The 20,453-nt window shown below is 40.0% G+C and overlaps 1 protein-coding gene across 1 annotated transcript in view; it reads left to right on the top strand.

Annotated features, from left to right (window-relative positions):
- The window catches only part of TSHZ3 (teashirt zinc finger homeobox 3), a 63,088-nt gene that overhangs the window by 11,876 nt on the left and 30,759 nt on the right, over positions 1-20,453 (top strand). The window lies entirely within an intron of this gene.

Genomic DNA, 20,453 nt, shown 5'->3' with positions numbered 1-20,453 from the left:
CATCTTTGGGGCTCATCCATCACATCCTGGTTGCTAGGCAATCATGGCAGCAGCTGTTTGCTTTGAATCAGACAGAAAAGTTGTCAATCATCAAAGGCAGGTGAATAGCATTAGAAACACGCTATTGTCAGACGGAATAATTAATCAAAGAGAGAAAAGATAATTAAAAAGATATGACCCTTGCAAGTACTTGCTCTGGGTTGCCTGGAAAAAAGAAAAACTGCCTGGTCTTTTCTAGACACTTAAGCAGCTGAGGGCTGATAAAATATGCACTCTGCAGTGCATAGTTTTTAATTAATTGAAAAAGGTTCAACATTCAAAGACGATGCTGGAGAAAAGTCTGATTATGAGCATAAGTAATATTTATTGTTTGCATGAAAGGCTTGACATGGAGTTCTAACTTTCTGTCACAAATCTCCTGCATGCTTGCACTAAGCCTCTTTCAGCTTCACTATCTTCCCTGGCAGTTACTGGAGTGTGTGGTTAGTCTGTCCAAGTGAGGGTCCTACGGCTTTCATCCAGCCTTTTCATCCTGGGCCACCTTTCCAGGGCATTGTCTCCTTGGCTGTCCCCTGCAGCCGTGCTGGAGTGCGCCAGCCCTGCCATCAGCCAGGCAGGCAGAGCTCGGCGAGGCTGCAGCACTGCCCTTTCTTCAGTACAGGAAAGGTGTCCAGGCACTACCTACCTCATTTCCAATCAGCCTGAGCAATAACAGGCTCATGTGACCCCATTCTGAACCCTGGTTTTCCAGCAATCCTGTGATTTGTAGCTGGAATGATGGATGAGAAGGCTGCTGAAAGCCCGGTTTCCAACTCCTCCAAGTTTGGGTACCCTGGCAGTGGGTGCAGCGGAGCACGCCCAGCACAGGTGTACACAGGAATGCACTTGTGGGTAGTGCAGTGCTGACCTGTGTGTGTAAAACACCCGGGCAGAGCTGGTACTGCTGCCAGCAGAGCGGGGCTGAGTGCTTCTGCTGCCCAAAAGCTGGGTCTGAGGCTGAATGTGACACAACATTTCTGTGAGAATGCAATGCCTTATGGTTGATTGCTGGGCAAAGTGCTCATGTAGTCCAAAAAAACCCAGCTTTGGTGTTTGTGCTTTGAAGGTATCTGTGGATACACTGATCTCAGGGGAACACAGTTATGATGATTGCATTAGCAGTGTTTCTTTTTTACAAAGTAGTTTGTAAGTAGTGATGCAGAGGTGGCTGCCACGCTGCCCCTCTGTATTTTTCCATTTTTGGTTTCATACTTCCCTTACCCTGTTTTCTAGAAATGAACAAAGAAACTTCAAGTTCATGCTGCCAGGAGAACAAACCCACTTACTTTTAATATCAAAACTAGATATTGTGTAGATAATCAGCAAGATTTGCAAGGATGTGTGCTGTGAAATGCTGGGAATTTAAACTGCAGAATGAAAGCCTTGTTCTGCACACACTGTCCCCTTCACTCCAGCTGATAGCTCCGAGTGTTCTTTGCACAATTCTTCGTGTCAGTGTGTCACAAGCAGCTCCTCTGCTAATTGTGTGTAGCCTGTATCACATTTTCTGCTCTCACACCCTGTTTCACTTGTAATCATTCCAGTATTTACTTAGAGGAGGAGAGAACACAGCTAAGAAGGAAACGGGGTGCCATCTGAGTGCTGGGTATGACACATCTGCTGCATAGAGCTATTCTTCCAACACTGGGAGCAGGAAGCTCAGGCTGCAGCTAGCTTGGATGACTTGGAGAGATCTGTATCCTCAAGTAACATTTCATATTAGTGATTCCTCAGAACGTCATGTTCACCAAAGTTTGTGTGAGAAATAAAAGAAATCTCTTGAAAAGCACAGTACTGCATATTAGCACTGGCTTTAGAAATATCATCTGTGCACTGCTCGACCAAAGTCAGCACCCCCTTGGCTGATAGCCCAGCGCTTCTGTGCAAAGTTAGGATGTTGTCTGGAGCTTCTGGCAGGTATTTTTTTTTTTAGTAGGACTAACTCTTTTCCTTCTGTATGTAATAGTAATTCAGTCTGACACATTACTGGCATTTTTTGTCATAGGTGAGTGGGCCCTGTGCCTGTACAGGGCAAATGGGGGGATGCTTGTGTACAGGAATGCAGTGCTTTCTCTAGCACGTTTCTGTGGATTAAATAAATGTGGGATAGCCATGCCAGCATGGGAGGTGACATATTTATGGCTAAAGAGCTCTTTCCTTCTTTGCTGGGAAGCAGATTTGTCTCCTTTTCACATATCAACACCTCTGATACCTTTTCAAGTATTTGCTGTATTTCAGATCTGCTGATCACTGTTTTATTTACTGATAGGGGAACTGTGGCAGTAGTTCCCTAATGGAGGGATATATAATGCTGACATCAAGGAAATGTTGGCTAAGAGACATATGGATAGATGGCTGCATGTTGGAATATAGGTGGTTATTGTTAGTCTGATAGTGACTTTTTAGCACATTGTATATGAAAGTTTTCTATGATAATGCTTCCCTCTGCTCATCAAGGTGAGATGCATCTTATCCCTCTTATTTTTCCCAGTCCCTATTCCACGCATGGTGTTGAGGGAAGACAGAATAGCTGTTCCTTATTTACACTATTTATTGCACAGGTGAAAGAGGTTGGATTCTACCAAGGGGTTTTCTGTCCTAGCCCCTTCCTCATCCTTCCCCATATACAGGCTGCTTTTGCAGTTGCATAGGGAAAACTGTTTAGAAACTTGAACTACCTTGGTACTGAACATGGTAAAGCTGGACTGCCTTTTTGTTCATATGAAGTGAAAAATGGACAGAATATGTCAAACATTAACACTGGCACAGATAGTAAACTGTTTTGCTTTAACTGGTGGAAGAATGTGGAAAGGGAGTTTAAAATAAACAGTCAAATAACAATCAAGCATTTGCCAGTGTTTAAGTTGCTGTGTTAAGCAGAATGTAGTATCTCAGTAGGAACCACTAAGTTACATGGTATCTGTATACTGAGAAAAATATCTTGAGGAAATACATATATATATATATATATATATATATATATACACACATATATATATATATATATGATGTGTTTGGCTGAATGTGAACTGAGTAGGTGTGCAAGGCTTCCCTAAGCCTGTGTCCCTGCCTGTTCCAGGCTGTGACACTGCAGCTCTGTGCCAGACAGTGCTCAGGCCTGTCCTGCTGTCTGCCAGGGTTCCAGGGTATTTCTCACTGGATTTAGGGCACTCTGTGTCTGTGAATGATGTAGAATATGTGTTTCCTTTTGAAGCTTTCCAATATAAGAGAGACTTTTTATTCCACATTTTAAGGTTAGTTGCCCTTTTTATTCCTCTCAGAGTAGCTTGCTGTTGCATCTCTTATATGCACGGTGATTTTAGGGCTTCAGTCCTACCAGCCTGTGCAGTGAAACAGAAATATTTCTTATCTCCAGTTTTCAGTTTGTCAGCAGTGTGCTTAAGAAACATCTTCTGCAAGCTAAACCTGAAGCTTGGAAGATGTCCTGGTGCACTCTAAGTGACCATCCTTTGGTGTCCAAGCCACACTGCAGTTAAGTGCATAAAATACCTTTGTATGTACTTCCTTATATGATGAAAAGTACCCTGTTTTATTCAGCATGTTTTCTAGGATACGTCCTCAGAAATGACTGGGGTAAAAGATAATGGTTTTACTGTCGTAGGTGCAGGATGACTAACTCGTGTCAACTGATAATCCAGGAGCAGAGCCAGATGGCCTTGGAGGTAGGGAATCATCAGATAAAAGCCATCAGGCAGGGCACTACTTTAATCCCTAGGGTAACTATGTAAGAAGGAGCAGGGCTGGAAATACCTTCAGGAGAAGGGAAGGAAGAACTAGTGTCATGCAGGAGAAAGGGCTGATAGGTAGAGATCCAAACCACTGTATGGTGCCCAAAATAGAAATACCTGAATTCATGTGTTACTTTCATTCACGTGCTTTCAAAATCATGTGTATGACCGTGCTGTTGTTTTAGAGTTAAACATATGCTTTGCTTTCTAATTAACCCCAAATCCCTTTGATATATTAATTTAATTAGTTTGGACGTAAGAGTAAAATTCTGGCAACCACCTTAACCTTGTAGAGTAAAATGGAGAGACATAAACCAGGTGGACAAAACTGGGTTGGACTTGTGTCAAATTTTAGTGAAAGAATATTTGAAAAGTAGAAGGTAGAACCTGAGACAGCAAAGATAGTGTGTGTGTGGGTTTTTTATCTGCTGAAATGTATCATTTACCCAGGATACCTTGTCTTCCTTTGTTTTTGCTCTGGGCCTGCAATAAAATGCTTCCTATCTATATTAGTTAGAAAATAGTCTGATGTAATATATGAGAATAGCGGTGCATTATTTCCTCATGCTTATATGTTTTCTGTGTAAAATATTCTAGCAGCAGTGAAATCTTGCTGTGTGATTGCATTTCATTTTGAGATGGTTAGCTGAATAAGCAGGAGGGCAAGCAAGCAGTAAGCTGAATGAAGGTAAAAAAGAAATAAAATTTTACAGCACATTCTTGTTGTAGGAGTGTGCAACACAAAATTGTGTGACTCAAATGCTCAATCTGGTCCTCATGATTAAGCAATAAACAAATTACAAAACAAAGTTATCATCCTTTAGAAACTTGTGCTCAGTCGTGAAAAAACGAAGTATTTAACATTTTTCAAAGGAAAACATTTTTTGTTACTTGATCTTCGCTGGCTGTGATTTTTAGCTAACAATATCACGTGCTTGCGTTAGGCTAAAATTAAAAACTTTTTTTATAGATACTGCAGACACTTTATATAGTTGATTTACTGAATGTTGATAAAAGGAAATGAAACAGTTAAATTTTGTGTTAAAATGAGAGTGATTTTTGTTGTAAGGACTGGAAGATACGCTTTCATTACACTTTATGTGAATTAGTTGCTTACTTTGCCGAAGTAGAAGCGTCTTTGTGTGTTGGATATTTGTGTCAAGCCCAACGTAGTGAAGTTCTGATCCAGGAGTGGGTATTCTCAGCAGCAGCACTGGAAACACTTAAAAATATTTATGTTGTGGATTCCCCCAGATTCTGCTGCTTACATCCAGCAGAGATGTTCCTGTGTGTTTTTTTTGTGTAAAAACTGTGAGTGTGTAATAATTATTGAAATCTGTCAGATCACTGGGAGTGTGTTCTATTTTAGCAGACAAGGTTCCCCACAAAAAAAGCTTTAAAATGGCAATTTCTTAAGCTAAGGAATTTTCACTGTTGTAGCAGGGATCCTGCTTGCATTCAGTGGGGAAGGAGGTGTTCTGCTCTTGCGTGGCTCCACAGGAGCCGCTGTGCACAACAGCAGCTTGACATCGGCTGGTGGGGTGGGTCAGGCGGTCAAGGGCCATGGAGAGTGAAAATGAACTCACATGGTGTGGTCTGGAGAGCTTCAGGTCCTGTCCTGAGCCGCTTCCCCATCACAGTAAGACATAAATGTGGAGGGAAGCTCAGCAGGGCTGCACAGCCCTTTGCTGGCAGGCACACATGGGCATCCCAGCACTTTCCGGGCAGTGCCTTCCAGTGTCCTGCTGTGGGTGGGTGATAGCCTGGCCTGCAGAGCTCCCTGGGGTTCTGCCACTTCCAGATATTCCACAGACTCACTTGGCTGTCCATAGCTTGGAGCAAAGGTTTGGAGCAGTTGGTGCTGCTGCGGATTGTCCTCTGGAGTAAGCCGTGGATGCTTCCGGCGTTTGTTCTTGTTAAGATCCAATCCAAAGCCCACTGAAATAAAATATTATTCTTTTACTGACTCCATTAACTTGATTGGCCTTTCAGTGAGATCTGTAGTGCCAGTTTAAGGAACAGGATTTCATCTGTGTTACCTGATAACTTATGTTGTGCTTCTGCTGGTTGTTGGTGTAGCGTAGATACTGACAGATTCTGGTAGATGGTTCTTGGCTGGGTTCTCAGCTTGTCAAGTAACCTTTTTTTGTGCTGAAGAACCTGTAAGGATTTGGGAGTAGATGCTAAGCAATTGTTTTTCTTAAGAGGAATGTAATGTCTCAGGAATGGAGATTTTTGTTTGATGGCATTCAGTCAGGTGGAGCGTTTTAATCTGTTTTGAAATAATTTTACAAGTATTAATGGGATGCCAAGAAACTTTTGTTATTATTCAGAATAGTATTAAGTTATAAACAGACAATATTATCAATCAAATGTCTGTATCAATAGGTAACAGCATTGTACAAATTTGTCTGTTGATTCTATTCTAAAAACACACTCTTTATCCTTAGTCTTTTAGTACAAAATTACATCTCGTTATGGATAATATGTCATGTCTCCCTAAAAACGTGATCTTGATTTTCATCCCATGATGATACTTTACTCAATAAATCAAAATCTTCCTCAACAGTTAGCAACCAACTTATTTAACGGTTATGCCTGAAATGTTGATAGAGGGAATTTAGCAGTTAACAGTGTTTATACATTCCAGAAGCATTAACAGGTTGGGTTATACTGGAATCCAGTAAATATCCATGAAACACGTGGGAGAGCGATGCTCTCTGCGCGGTCTGAGCGCTGGCCTGCCAGACATCTCGTGAAATACCAAGAGCAATAATAAAGTTTATAATGATGATATTGTCAGGAGCGCACGTCGCCCGTTATCACCGTGCAGGAGGGAGCAGGGCCTATCGCCCGCTGTTTAGACTGCGGCAGGAGAACACTACAGATGTTCTTATCTTCTGCAGATAGTTTTGTACTGAATCAGTGGGTTTTACACATTCTTGTGTGCGGAAGAAATGCTCTTCACCTTCGGAGTGGCGCTGAAGAAAATAAAAGGAGGATAGTGTTTGCCTGTGTCAAGGTTGTTTCCCATTCCTGCAATCGAAGTTCAGCAAAATATCCCTACCAAATCTGTAATTTTCCCAGCAGCTTTTTGCCTTTGGTTGCTGGTTTTCCTTCATTGCAGTCTAAAATGGACATTCTGCTAAAATGAGTGAAAAATGCCATTTACTAGCCACAGTCTGCATGCTCATTGGCAATGTGCTGGCTGCTTTGTACCTGATCTGCTTAGCAGCTGTGGGGTGGATAACCCTAAAGCAAGCCAGGACTTCTAAAACTACTACTGTTTTTTTGTCTCTGTGCATTTAGATGACATTTTCTCAAAACATGCCTTCAACAGTTTTTTACTTCTGTTCCTTATGACAAAACATGGCAAAGAAAGACAGAACATAAATTCCAACTACAGTCTTGAAGTTTGAAGTTGCATTTTAGCCATGCTACACTGGGTATTATCTTTATTATCTTTCGGTGCTTGCATGTATGTAAATTGCATTAAAAGTAAGATCAAGGCATTAATGAAATATTGGTGACATCCGTGGAAAAAAGATGAGTGAGCTATTATGAAAGATGAAAAATAAAAAAAAGATGCCTTTAATTTGACAGGGAACTGAAACCCAGCAACTTTATAACATGAGAATATTTTTAACAAATATTCCCTTAAAGCTTTGCTGTGTCCATGCACTCGATGGCATCTCCAATCTGTCAGCACCTCCATTGTAAAATCCTCTTACGAGGATGCAGCTTTAGATTGGTACCTAAACCTCTGGTACTTGGAATGTTGTATTATCTTGCTTTGCCTGAAAGCAGGCACACTTTTTAAAGGAACTACTTGTTCAAACTATTTGTGTTAGCAAATTGTCATAAATACATTCTTTGATATTCAGGTTCTCCTGTTTTCTGAGGCCTGATTATTAAAAACAGTTTCACAAAACCTACCTTCATTCAAAAGTCTGGTATATGCTGGTATTTTGAAGTTTAAATAGGTCCTCATATGCTACATAGTAGTTTATATATTTATCATATTATTATGTGTGTCTTTCATGGATCCAAAACTTGAAACCACAGAGATGAATTCAGACATCAAAACTGGGAATACCTGGTTTAAGAAACCTAACTTTTGATACATATACATGCATTTCTTGGAAAAAAATATTGCAGTGAGAGATTAAGTTCTTGAAATTAAATATATTAATAATCTGTCAGTCTATGCACCAAAATAATGATTTTTCAACAAAAATTTTTTGAAGTGTCAGAAAGTATTGGTACTCAGTGAAATACATAGTTCCCTTACAGTAGTCTTTTAAATTTTTTTGCTCTCATTCATATTAATTCCTTGAAAAAATGTACTTGAGGGTTTTCTTACACACCCTGGATATCCAGAATATAGAGTCTATAGCAGAGTGTAGCTTTGTGTTCGTGGGTCTGTTCATTGCCAACCAAAGGAGGCTGGGATCTTAGGAAACAGCAGCATCATTTTTTTTTTCTTTTTATTTTCCTTTTCCTGAGGTAGAATGAAACTACTTGGAGAAATTTAGTAAATTTAGGATTAAATGGGGTTTTATTTATCCCTCAGTACTGAAGGGATCATCAGAAGAGGGAATCCCCGTCTGTATCCATGCGGCTGTACCAGAACATTTGATCATTACATTGCCAAAGGAGCCTGAATCCCAGTCAGGCTGGCTCTGTGTGGAACTGGCAGCCACAGAGCTTGCCAGGAGAAACAAGCCTTAGAATATCTGCTTTATTTTTTGTTTGTTTGTTTTGTGTTAGTTTTTTTTTTTTTTAATAGTAAGTGCTATGATTTTGAACTTTCCTATTTTGACAGCGCTTTGGTGGTGTGTCCAGTTCTGGGTTTAAAAAAAAAAAAAGAGTTGTATAAACAATGCTGTGAACTGAGAATTCCTGAATTTTCTCTGAAGGGAAATCAGAGTTTTGTATATCTTAGTTTTCAACCTGTAATATGGGGGGTGGTGGGAGGTGGAGAATATACCCTGCTTCACAAGAAAATCTGAGAATTAATGCTTACAATGTACAGCTCTGTAATGAGATTGTGATATGTAGGTGACGCTTTTGAGGTGGAATTTCTAGTTCAGTTTTTGTTTTGCTGTATGTGTTTAGCCTTCACTGTGGTCTGGCAGTATGTTCTTCATCACCAGTCATTCAATCTAAGAGAAAGGCATTTAAAAGGAAAAGAAACTTGTATTTTTAAGTTGTTGAAGGAAGGAGTCTCTTTTTTTAAGTTTTACAATTCAAAAACCGAAGTGGAAGTTAAATGGCTGCAAAGAAAAAAAAAGAATCATCTTAATAGTCAAGTTAGTCCAAATTAAAAAGGAAAGAAAACAAACAATCAAAAATCCTTATCAAGTTCTTTGGGAAACAGAAAAGGAGGAAAAGTCGAAGGAAAGCCAAACCAGCTAATGTTACAGTTGTCACAATTACTCATATCCTATGCTAAAGCTTGAGGAAGCTAGGTAAAAAAATGAGCCAGAACTGGCCTTGGATCTGGTGGCTATGGCTTCTGTTCATGTCACTGTTTGCATCTGAGTCTCACTTTCAAATTCAACCTTTCATATCTTCAAAAAGATATGTTAAATCATGTAGTTCTAAAATAAAAGAGGAAGGGGTTCTGCATACTGTGTAAATACAGGAATGGAAATTTTTTTTTCAGATGTGTGTAGAAAATTACAAGGAAGATTTTTATTAATTACAGATGTTCTTAAATTATGTCATATTGTTCTGCTTGATTTTTGGACAATTTAAAAAAAAATACTTTTCCTGAAATAGTTTCAAATTATACTTCTCAGTATATTTAATTAAATTAATATTTTTGCAGACAAATAGTACGATCCTGCTTTCTTAGTTACATCACTGACTACATTGAGACTGAATATGATTTCTGGACTGGGTCTGCTTCTCTGAAAATTGTACTTCATGGACAGCATATATATATATATATATATGTATAGTATATATTCGGCTGTGCTTTATGTACACATACAAAAGAAGCTTACTTTGTATGTAGAGATTGAACAATCTGTCTATTTGTACCGAGAAAGACGGCGTGTGTACATGGCTAGAGTGTCTTTATCAGGTACCTGTGTAATTTACTAAGAAGTGAACCCCGTAATTTGCCATTGTCCTGGAAGTAATCTTAATATTCCAGCTTGTCAAGCCCTTTGGATACTTGGAATTTCAGTAATTGCTGCATCATGGGCAGGTTTTTTTGCTTCTTCTCACAAATACCCCACAATTATGCCTCTTGAAGTCCAAGTTGAAAAACAGTCCAAAAAAAAATCAGGCAAACTTTTTTAGACTCCTAAGTAGCTCTGATATGAATTAGCCCTCATGTTTGTATGTAAAAAGAGATTTTAAGAATTTTTATAGCATATATTATTTATAGCATTTTTTCTGCTAAATCTTAACACAGTTCTGTGCATAGGCATTTGACAATAATCCCATTAAAATGGTTAAAAACATTCCTAAAACGAGCTGTAGAAAACTGGGTGGTATCTGTAAAATATACGACAATGTGGTTTAGAAGAGAAGTTTTGTCATATTTGGTTGAGCTGATTCCAACACCCATGTGTGGTTTTTGATTAGGCACACAAGTGCCCGTTCTGTATATCCTCAGTTTCTGGTTTTCACATTCTTTTTCCCTCAGCCCTCTGTTGTGATTATGTACTGGAGAGCAGTCTTTGTTCCATTGATTTCTGTCTGTCTACCAAAGGATGAAGTTTGCTCATCTCACACTCACGTCTGTCAGTGCTGCACCAAGGGTCAATCCCACGAGAGGCAAATTGAAGAAATGAAAACAAATAAGTTATAAAATAAAGTGACAATAATGTGCAGTAGCATAAAGATTGCTTTGGGCTGCTTTTGAGAAAGACAGCTAATGACTGGCCCTGTTGGATGGAGCGGGCAGGGTGCGGGAGAGGATGGGGAAGGGAGCTGGGGGCAGCGATGGGAGAACAGAGCTGCCTCTTGCTCTCACCTTCTGATGCTGGGCAGGCTCAGTGCAGGCAGAATTCTGTGTGTGCAGCAGTGGGTAGCTCCTTGTAAAAATCACCTTACCTGGGGATCAGAGCTCTCCCGGGGTGTCAGAATCAGGCCCGGGACTATTACGGAGTTTCACTGTGTTGCATGTCGCTGCAGACATTCATCTTTTAAATTCCTCTGGAAAAAAAAAAACAAAAACAACCCAAAAAACAACCCACAACTACAGTGTATTTCAAAATGCACTTTTTTTTTTTTTTTCCTTAAACAAAGTTTTATTTTTCTAATAAATGAGCCATGCATTAGAATGCCCATAAACAAGCACATGTGAAAATGTGTATGGACAACTGGTAGTGTGTGTGTATGTGTTTGTGCTTAACATCTACAAATCCTGGCCTAATGCAGTTGAAGCATTCAAGTCTCTTTTAAGATTGTAATTGAAGTAACATAATATAAATGTAAACTTTAGCTTAGAGCACACAGAGCATACAAGACAGTTTGACACCTTCATTTCAGCAGTAAGAAATTACCATTGTCTCTTGTTTCTTGCTTCTAGCTTATATGACCAAGCCAAAAAGTAATTACACAATTAGGGTTGACATACTGGTTCCTGTAATATTTCTTCCTGTAGTTTTTTGGTGGCTTATTTCTACTTCAGATTTTCCAGTCCTTTGTAATTCATACCAAGATGTCCATTTTCATTGCAACAAATTTACTCATGAAGATTGCAAGTCTTGCATAATTTAATGATGAAAAGGCAGCTTTTCATTTTCTCCAAATGTAGTTATTTGTAGATTAAAGATAAACATTTGTGGAGCTAATATGGTTTTTGTAAGAATTTTGTCACCAACTTGAAGGCTGAATTGTTATGTAAAGGAATGAAAAAGTGTGTAAATAATTACAGGATTATGCATTTTAAAAGGAAGGATCTACAGTAATGTGCAACTGCTGATCGGGAAGGGAAGCAGTCTCCATAGGTCAGGTAACACTTAGTTTGGTGTATTCTGCATGTACAGAATAGAAATCATTGATGTTTTTCCAGTTCTTGAGGACACTCAGTAGTGCCCATCAGTGTCTGCCAAGGCTGGGAGCCCTCGTTCCCTCTCCAGGTACTCGAGAGCAGGTCAGATGCAGTGCAGCCCTCCCACCCACCCAGTCCTTGGCTCAATTTGTTTCCCAGTCTGTTCCATATTTCTGGTGTAATGCAGTTTCTGAGTCCTGTAATTCTGTACCTTAAGACTGTCCCTCCCCAGGAATATTCTGGGACAACTGTGCATTATCACCGGCTTAATTATGTGGTTCTGCTTGGGACTTGTCCAGATTGATGTCAAAGCAGTGCTATATGGTATTGTTCTCTGGGGTGTTTTGGTTTAACAAAAACCCTCATCCTAATTCTGTGCTTTTTCACCATTCCTGTGCTGTACCTTAATCCTCAGAGCAGAATGATGCTGGGATGAAGATCCTGGATGAGTTTACAGGTGCAGAGTGGGGCATCTGCTGTAGGCTCAGCTTGTCCATGGCTTCTGCAGCTAAACTAGCTGTTGAGATCCTTTCTTGTGAGGTTTCCTTGCTTTTGATACAGACACAGGAGCTTCATCTCATCCTGGAGCCGAGTCTGTCATTATATAAAATACAATGGAGGGCTGGGAAGGAAGTATAGTGAGTTTGCTGGTGACAAGCCAAGTGGAGGGGGGTTGCCAAGTATTAATCATTTGTATAAAGCTACATCCACTCTTCAGCCAAATGAATCTGTTCTGCCTTGGTTTCTCACAGTGACAGTATCAAGATATTGGTAATTTTAGAACAGAGATGTCTTTTTACATGCTCTTTAAATTCTATCACCTTTTGTGTCGAGTATCCTTAGGAAGGGACTTTGTACTTCCTTGAATTTCCCTGTATGAGTTTCCCTGTTAGGGCAGATTATATACTTAAAGGTATAAAATAGACTTTATGCTCTTTAAAATTAATTCTTTCTCTCCCAGCCCTCCTCTCTGAGATGTCACTGGGTTGCAGTATCTTCTCTGCAAATCAAGGCTGGAGACTTTGAGCAGCACTGTTACAGGCAACATTTCTACAGGGAAAGACAAAAGGAGAAGGATGCTTCTTGTAATGGGCTACTGCTGTTTCAGCCAGTTATTCTTTTAACTAGAAAATGAGAGTACACATAGAGGCTATTAAATCATTAATTACAGCATGTACTTATTTCTCTAAACACAGACAAAACATGGTTAAGAGGTAACAGAGAGAAATAACTTTCCCTTATTTTCAAACTAAGTGCAGGATGTGAGGTATCAAGCAGGAACTGTTCACAAAGTTGTATTTTTTTTTTTTTTTTCTGATGGAGTTTATACCAGCATTTTCCTTAATTATTCTTGATGTTTTGCCCATTATACCATTAACTTCTTCGGAGGACAAAGATAAGTTGCCAGTATCCACAAGAGCGAAGTGTGAAAGCATTTAATTATTGATATCTTAGTAACCAAGGTTCCAAAATGACGTTGTCAAAATCCATAATGATCAGACAGAAGATGTATCAGCTTGTTGTTGAAAAATATGTCTCAGACTGTGTGGGATCAGAACATGCACAATCCCAAGAAAATAAACCACCGTTTTCCTGCATTCCCACTATGGAACAGCTTTCCCAGTATTTTCTGCGCTTGAAAATTCTTATTGTTAATGTTTTCCTCATTCTTCATTTTAATTTTAGCCTTTCCTTGATTGCTAATCTCATACATACGTTTCACTAAATGAACTCCCGCTTTCTCACCGGGCAGATCTGTAAATCAGTTAAACGGTCAAGCAGAGCCTCACGTTATAATGGTCCGTGTTCTCCATCTCTTTAAAATACAGGTTTCATTAACAGAACAGAGCTGTTTAATACACATTTTCTTTGTATCTTGGATTAAGGATTTCTTTTCTCCCTCCTGCCGAAGGCGGTGTGAAGGGTACACAGCTCATTGCCGTGCGCAGAATTTCTGGGTGGCACCTTGTGGCGCAGGAGCTGGGGCTGGAGGCTCTGGGGGAGGCAGAGCAATGCCTAGGAGGAGCTGGAAGGGCCCTGTCAGGGTTTGGTGTTTGTCTGTCCTGCTGCTGGCACCGTGCCCTCCTGCCTGGGCAAGGGCAAAGGATGGAGAGTGTGCAGGAGAAGAGCAGCTCGGGGTGGCTTTGCCAGTGTCACACCCGTGGGTTTCCATCTGGCAGGCTGTGCTGTCACCCCCTGGAGAAGAGCTCTGTGTGTGAACCTCTCCTGAGCCAGTGCAGCATCAGGAGCTGTGATCCCAGCTGTGCCCCGTGTTCCCAGAGCTGGGGGCACGCAGCTTCCCCTGGGCAGTGCCACTGAGCTGTTCCTCCTCTGCCCCCTCCTGTAGCAGAGCCTGCTGAGAGCTGACACCTCAGGGAGCAAGTCAGTTTGTAAACAAATAAACCAAAAAAGTTACCTGAATATATATTGAAATAATTAAAAGTTACTGGAGTGTATATTTAGTCTACAGCCAAATTAAAAAAATAAAATAGAACTCCCTTGCTGAAGTGCTATTTACCACTAATATATTTAATTAAAAGATACTTCTGTGTTCCATTTTTCACTCTCTCACAGGTGCCAGAGCTTTCATGTTTATTAATAGCATTAGATCAAATAATGCAGATGTTTGATTTCAGACACTGGGATAAGTTGCAGGTTAATCTTTCAAGAAGGATACACTAACACTATTTTGGTTTCCTTTGTGCCATGAAGTGTTTCATGAACTACTTTCAAAAAGGGATACTAGTGTAAGAAAAATTACATTTCAGATCTGCTTTTGCTTTGAAGGTTTTTTTTTTATTTTCTAATTCCGTTTTCAGCAATGGCTCTTAATGTGTAAGAAATCCCTATAAAATTCTTACATTACAGGATATGCATTTCACAAAGCTATTTAGGATTCTTTTCTTTCATGTAGTAGAGGTTTTACTTTCTTTATTCAGTGATTATGTCTCAGAGCTTAAAAAGCTTAAACGTGGGTATTTAATTTGTGTGGCGGTGCTCTTTCTGAACTTGCTGCTGTTACAGGTACAGAGGGATGCTTATAAAATCAGAGGTCACAGCTGCAGTAGTCATGTGCAGATACTGCAAATGCATGTAAGAGCTGTTTCTATACAGCAAGTATTCCAGCAGGTAACTGGATTTTTTTATTTTTTTTTTCTTTTGGCAAATAATATTCAAGAACTGTGATTTATTTAATTAATCTAAAAAAAAAAAAAACAACAAAACAAACCAACAGGTAATTGATGATGCCCATGTAACGTTTAGGGACATCTCATCAGCATTTGTCTTAACCAGCCTTGTTAGAAAAATACTCTCATAAAATTATGAGTTCTTTGCTTTCTTTCCTACTAGAATGTCAGGATCAGCTCATTTATCCAGGACCATTTTTTGCATATCCCCAGAGGTTTGCTTTCTTCATGGTCTCCTAAATGAATAGTACAATGTACTTTTCACCAAAAGCCAACATGGCCCTTGTTTATTAAACTTCATTATTTTCCCTACCTCTCCAGCTTTCTTTGAACCTGTAGTGTCTGGAAGAATTGTAATTGATGCCGTATGGGTAATGCTTTGTGATAAAGGAATGGGCTGTTCATACAATCTAACAGCAGTTATCATTTCTGCATTATTTCTCGTGTTTCCTTTGATGTCCAGTACCTTGATAGAGTGCAGGGGTATTAAAACAACTCTTTATGTCTGAAACAACCATTATTCTTTATGTTTATTGCAGTGGTAACCAGAGGCCCTGCTCAGACCCGGGGTCCCTTTGTACTGAGTGCAGGACATGGGCCTTGTCTTGAAGAGGTCACAGCATAATTTAGTCCACATTAGTCAATTTTCTCTAAATATTGCTTCTTTTTCTTACTCACCAAAAATGAAAACAGTTTATATAACATCACATTGTGAGGTGAGGTAGAATATTTTGACAGTGCCCATTGCCTCAGCAAAACTTGCTGCAGGGTTTTCGTGCCACGTTCAGCAGTTCATTACCTGGCTGTAAAACTCTGGACTGAATGCTGGTAGAAGACAGTTTGAAAATCCTTTGTTAACTGCTGTCATTTTTTAGCCAATTTTAAAGGATTTTCCTGTTCAAATCCTGAAATTTTAATTTCACTAAGAGCTGGGCATTTCACGTACATGAGTCTTTGAAATTTCAGCTTCAAGGGAAAAAGGTAGTGTTTAAAATTGTACAAATAAAGTGGGGTTTATCTTTTTCAGATGAATGGTTATGTTCATGCAATTAATAAATATAAAGAAAGACCTTAATTTTTATAAACCATCATGTTTCAGTTTTTGCTGTGCAAATGGAATAAAGTATGGGAAGTAATTTTATTTTTAAAAAAAAAAACAACTTGTATGGCAGTACAAATTCACTAATCACTGTTGTTGTCCTGGATTTGGCTGGCATGGAGTTAATTTTCTTCCTAGTAGCCAGTACAGTGTCGTGTTTTGGATTTTAGGATGAGAATAATGAGGGTAAGACGCTGATGTTTTAGGTGTTGCTGAGTACTGCTCACTCAGAGTCGCAGGCTTCAGTGTCCCATGCTTGGCAGTCAGGAGGAGCTGTGAGGGAGCCTGGCCAGGGCAGCTGACCCCAGGGATATTCCTTGCCACAGAACATCAGGCTCAGTGTGTAGGCTGGGGGAGCTGGCCAGGAGCCACTGATTGTTGCTTGGGTACAGACTGGGGTTGTTTTGGGGTTTATTTTTTTCTCTCTCTTTTTGTTGTCTCCCTTTCCACTGCAGCACTATTATTATTATTATTATTATTATTATTATTATTATTATTATTATTATTATTACTATTATTACTATTATTACTATTATTACTATTATTACTATTATTACATTTATTTTTATTTTTAATTGTCATTATTATTTTGGTTGTTAAACTGTTCCTAACTCAGAGGTTTTCCCTTCTTTCCAAGTCTCCTCCCATCCCACCCGGCCATGAGCACGTGGTTGTGTGGTCCTTGGGTGCCAGCTGGGGTTAAAGCATGAGGTGTGGAGGCCAATCCTGGGGCAGCTCTGGGTTCCTGAAGGTTCCTTGCTCGTGGCCAGGAGGTGCAGGAGGGCAGTGGTGGGACCACAGCTGTTCCTGCTCTCTCCACACCTTTCACCTCAGGATGAACCTGAGCTGCAGCAGGGGATGCTGCCTCTCCTGCACCTCTTGGAAGGCAGGTACAGTGCAATAGGCTGGAATCAAAGTGTTGAGAGCTGAAATCCGTGTGGTGATGGATTTATCAGTGGTGTTAGCATCACAGAAAACCTGGAAAAGTTCAGGTGTTTGAGTTAGTAGGGACCAACCTTTCTGACAACAAACACAGGAGGACATGCAGACTTATTGTCACCTTTGTCACACGCTCCTTCTGACATGAGACCACCTGCAGCACTTGCAGATTATGCATGCTGTATATTGATTTTTTTTTTCTGGGTACTTTCAATACATCAACAATAACTGCACTTGTGTATCTTATTACTGCAGATGATTGCAAAGAATTTCTTAAGTGTTAATTAATTCTAGCATCCCAACGTGAAAGCCAGATTCTGCATTACTGTGCAATTCCATTAAAATCAGCAGAACTGCTTTTAAACTTAAAGAGAACTTGACCCAAAGGTGTATAGTGGAGCTTACTGGTTATTGCAGTAATTCCAGAGAACAAGAAGGTGAAAGGGATGAAATGGGTTGGCTGAAGTCACTCAGCAAATCAGAGCTTGGAATAAACTTCAAAACTCTCATCACAGATTTTTTAAGCGCAGATCGCTGGTAAGGTTTTCTTAAGATTTCTGACTATAGTAATGTAATGTAAAAACTATTGGTTTTTTATTCAAGTTTCTCACAGTTCATAAAGTAAACTCTTCAGGCTTTCTGTGGAGGACACTTAACAAGTGTCACAGCTGAGCTCCATCTCCTTTCTGAAGTTACAGCTGCCTTCAGTCATGTTCAGAAAAGAAAAAAAGGGATCTTTTGATAATAAAATGGCACAATGTATTTTTATGTTCATGTTTTTAAAAATATAGCCATGCATCAAGAATTATTTCACCTTCATTCTTTTTAAGAATTACCAGTTAATTACCTGGGTGTCTCAAGAGGTCTTTGGGACAAAGTTTACCGAATATGTAATGTACAGTGGTGGCTTTAGTTGAGAAACTTTTACTAAATAAGTCTGTATATAAGTTAATTTTCAATGAACCTAATAGTAACTGAAGTATTTGGCATCAGGAAAAAAATCAGCTGTCTGTTGTTTTGCAATGTGCCTGTTGCTCCTGTGGTCAGGATCTTAAATAATGCTGAAAACGGAGGCAAGAAGATAGGATCTTTCAGCATCCAAAAGGCAGCTTTTTTACAATATCAATTAAGGAAATATTGGTTCTCCCACAGTGAACCTAAAGGTGAATTACAGTCAGATAGCGAATGGAAAATTGTGCAGTCTCTTGGTGTCCTTACAATTTTATTACAGAATTCAGAGTGATGTCTAAGTTAAAACAAGTTGTCCATTTTTCCATGATTTCTCAGGAACACTTTTATTCCTGTGACTTCAGCTTAGTATTTTCAAGCAGACCAATTTTGCTATTCATACAATTTGAGTGGAGGGAGCAAAGGAGGGGCTAAAAATAGATCTTATAATGGAACCTGTGTATGTTCTTAACCATGGTGAGACACTTATCTGTCCATTATGTTGTTGACTAACGTTAACTTCTGTGCTGGCTTTGTAATGTATTGCATTAAGCTAAATGAAACTATTGTGTGATGTATCAAGACACAGTCACGTAGGTTTGCCTGGCCATTTGCTCTTGTTAGTATTGTATGTGATGGACTTTAATAGCTGTGAAGAGCTCGTGGAGTTACTCAGAACAATGGTGTGTGGGTTTGTGCCTCCTCCTGGAGCCCTTCTGTGCTCCTGGCTTGTCCCAGCCCCATGGGAAGTGCACCAGAAACACCTGCTGAATGGCTGTGCTCATAACAGGTCCCTGAGTCATCAGTTCACCTTTTGGGTCAGCAGGGTGGGTTTGGGGACTGGCATGGACATGGTGCATGGAGGGAGCCGTCCTGTGTGCTGTCCCCCAAGCTGCCCCCTGCTCACAGGAGTGCTGGGGACACGCTGCAGGACAGGGTGGTCTCGCCTGCCCCCAGAGCAGCCCCAGCCCTGGGGACACCCCACCCTCCTGGGGCTGGGCTGTGCCCTGGGCTCTGCGAGAGGGGAGATGGAAGGAAAGGCATGGCTTGCTTTGAGAACTTTGGTTATGTGTGCATATATGTGTTAAAAATCTGTAAACGAGTATTTACATGAATGCTCGGCTGGCTCCAGGCAGGGTTTGCAGAGAGAGGTGATATCAATACTCTGCTATCTCAAAACTCCTTCCACTTGTATTCAAATCAAAGTAACACACAGTGGCTCTCACTGTTTTAACATAAAGTAGCAATAATATCCTGGATCGTGCTTTGCAGAAGTCCTTAAATACAGTTTTAGGAAATGCAGGCTGTGGGAAGAGACAGACACGTGCCTGGGCTGCAGCAGAGTTCTGCTTTTTGTGCAAATGCTGAATTCTTCTTTCTGAAATTTCATTACGTTTTGCAAACAAGGCTGTTATGTATGCTACAGTAAGGGATGTATTTTATACATAAAGCTGTGGTTCATATGTGCAGTTTTCTGTTCTGCAGCACATACATAAAATCTCTCCCTTTTCCTCTCCCCTTTATCAGGGTGCAGTAGAAAAGGCTGATACCCGTTTTCTATCAAGGTAGATCAGGATTCAACGGAGATAAGCATGGAAATCTGATATTCAGAGATCAAACTGCCTTTCTTCCTTGTGGCACAGTCTGTGTGCTCAGTGACCCTCTGCTCCTCCAGATGAACCTGTATGTTGTGCATTGTAATATGTGCTGTGATGCTGGCTATCCAAAAACTTGAATTTTATAGTTCACATTTTTTATTTGGTTTTTTAAGTTTGCTCTAGTGCTGTAATGGTATATAATGACTTGGGATTTCTTTTTACTCATTTTGCTTTTTTTCTCCACTGGAAAAAAAAAAAAGTTATTTCTTTAGAAGATTATTTAGAAGATTGAAAAATAAATTTCTTTAATGTTTGTGGGCACATTTCTGTTGCTTTCTCAGTGGTGTTTCTTTAATGACAGCATGACTGGTTACTTTTAGAAATCATATGAAAACCAAGTGCTCCTCAGCCTGTTGCCAAGCATTGTTCTTCAGTGTGTTTTACAAGAGGTACTTTTCTTGTTGTTTTTCATGTTAATAACATATTATTTCTGCAGGCATGTTCCTACTTATTTTCTGCCTTAAGGGAAGTGTTAGTTCATGAACAAAATGCATCTATTTTTAGATCAAATGATCAATACAAACAAAACACAAATTGTGAAAATAAGCGTGCCTGGACAGATTTGTGTGTGTTCAGCCCCACGCTCGGTGGCTCCGTGGAGGTGTAGCCGTGCCAGGGAGGGCTGCAAATCCTCTGCCAGTGAGGCTGAGGGATTTGGGTGGTGCTTACAGAATTCTGCACCTATCAGCCTGGCACTCCTCAGGTTGTACACCTCCTTTCACAACGGGCTCTTGTTAATAGAGTTCTCATTTCAAGGTTTGGCAGGCTCGTGTGCTTGACTGAATGAACTTTCAGCTAAGTTTCTGAGCAGAAGGTGGT

The sequence above is a fragment of the Parus major genome, chromosome 11 (genome assembly GCF_001522545.3).
Source record: "Parus major isolate Abel chromosome 11, Parus_major1.1, whole genome shotgun sequence".
Lineage (NCBI taxonomy): Eukaryota > Metazoa > Chordata > Aves > Passeriformes > Paridae > Parus > Parus major.
Note: the sequence above shows the minus strand (reverse complement) of the source record. Positions and strands in the feature narration are given on the sequence as shown.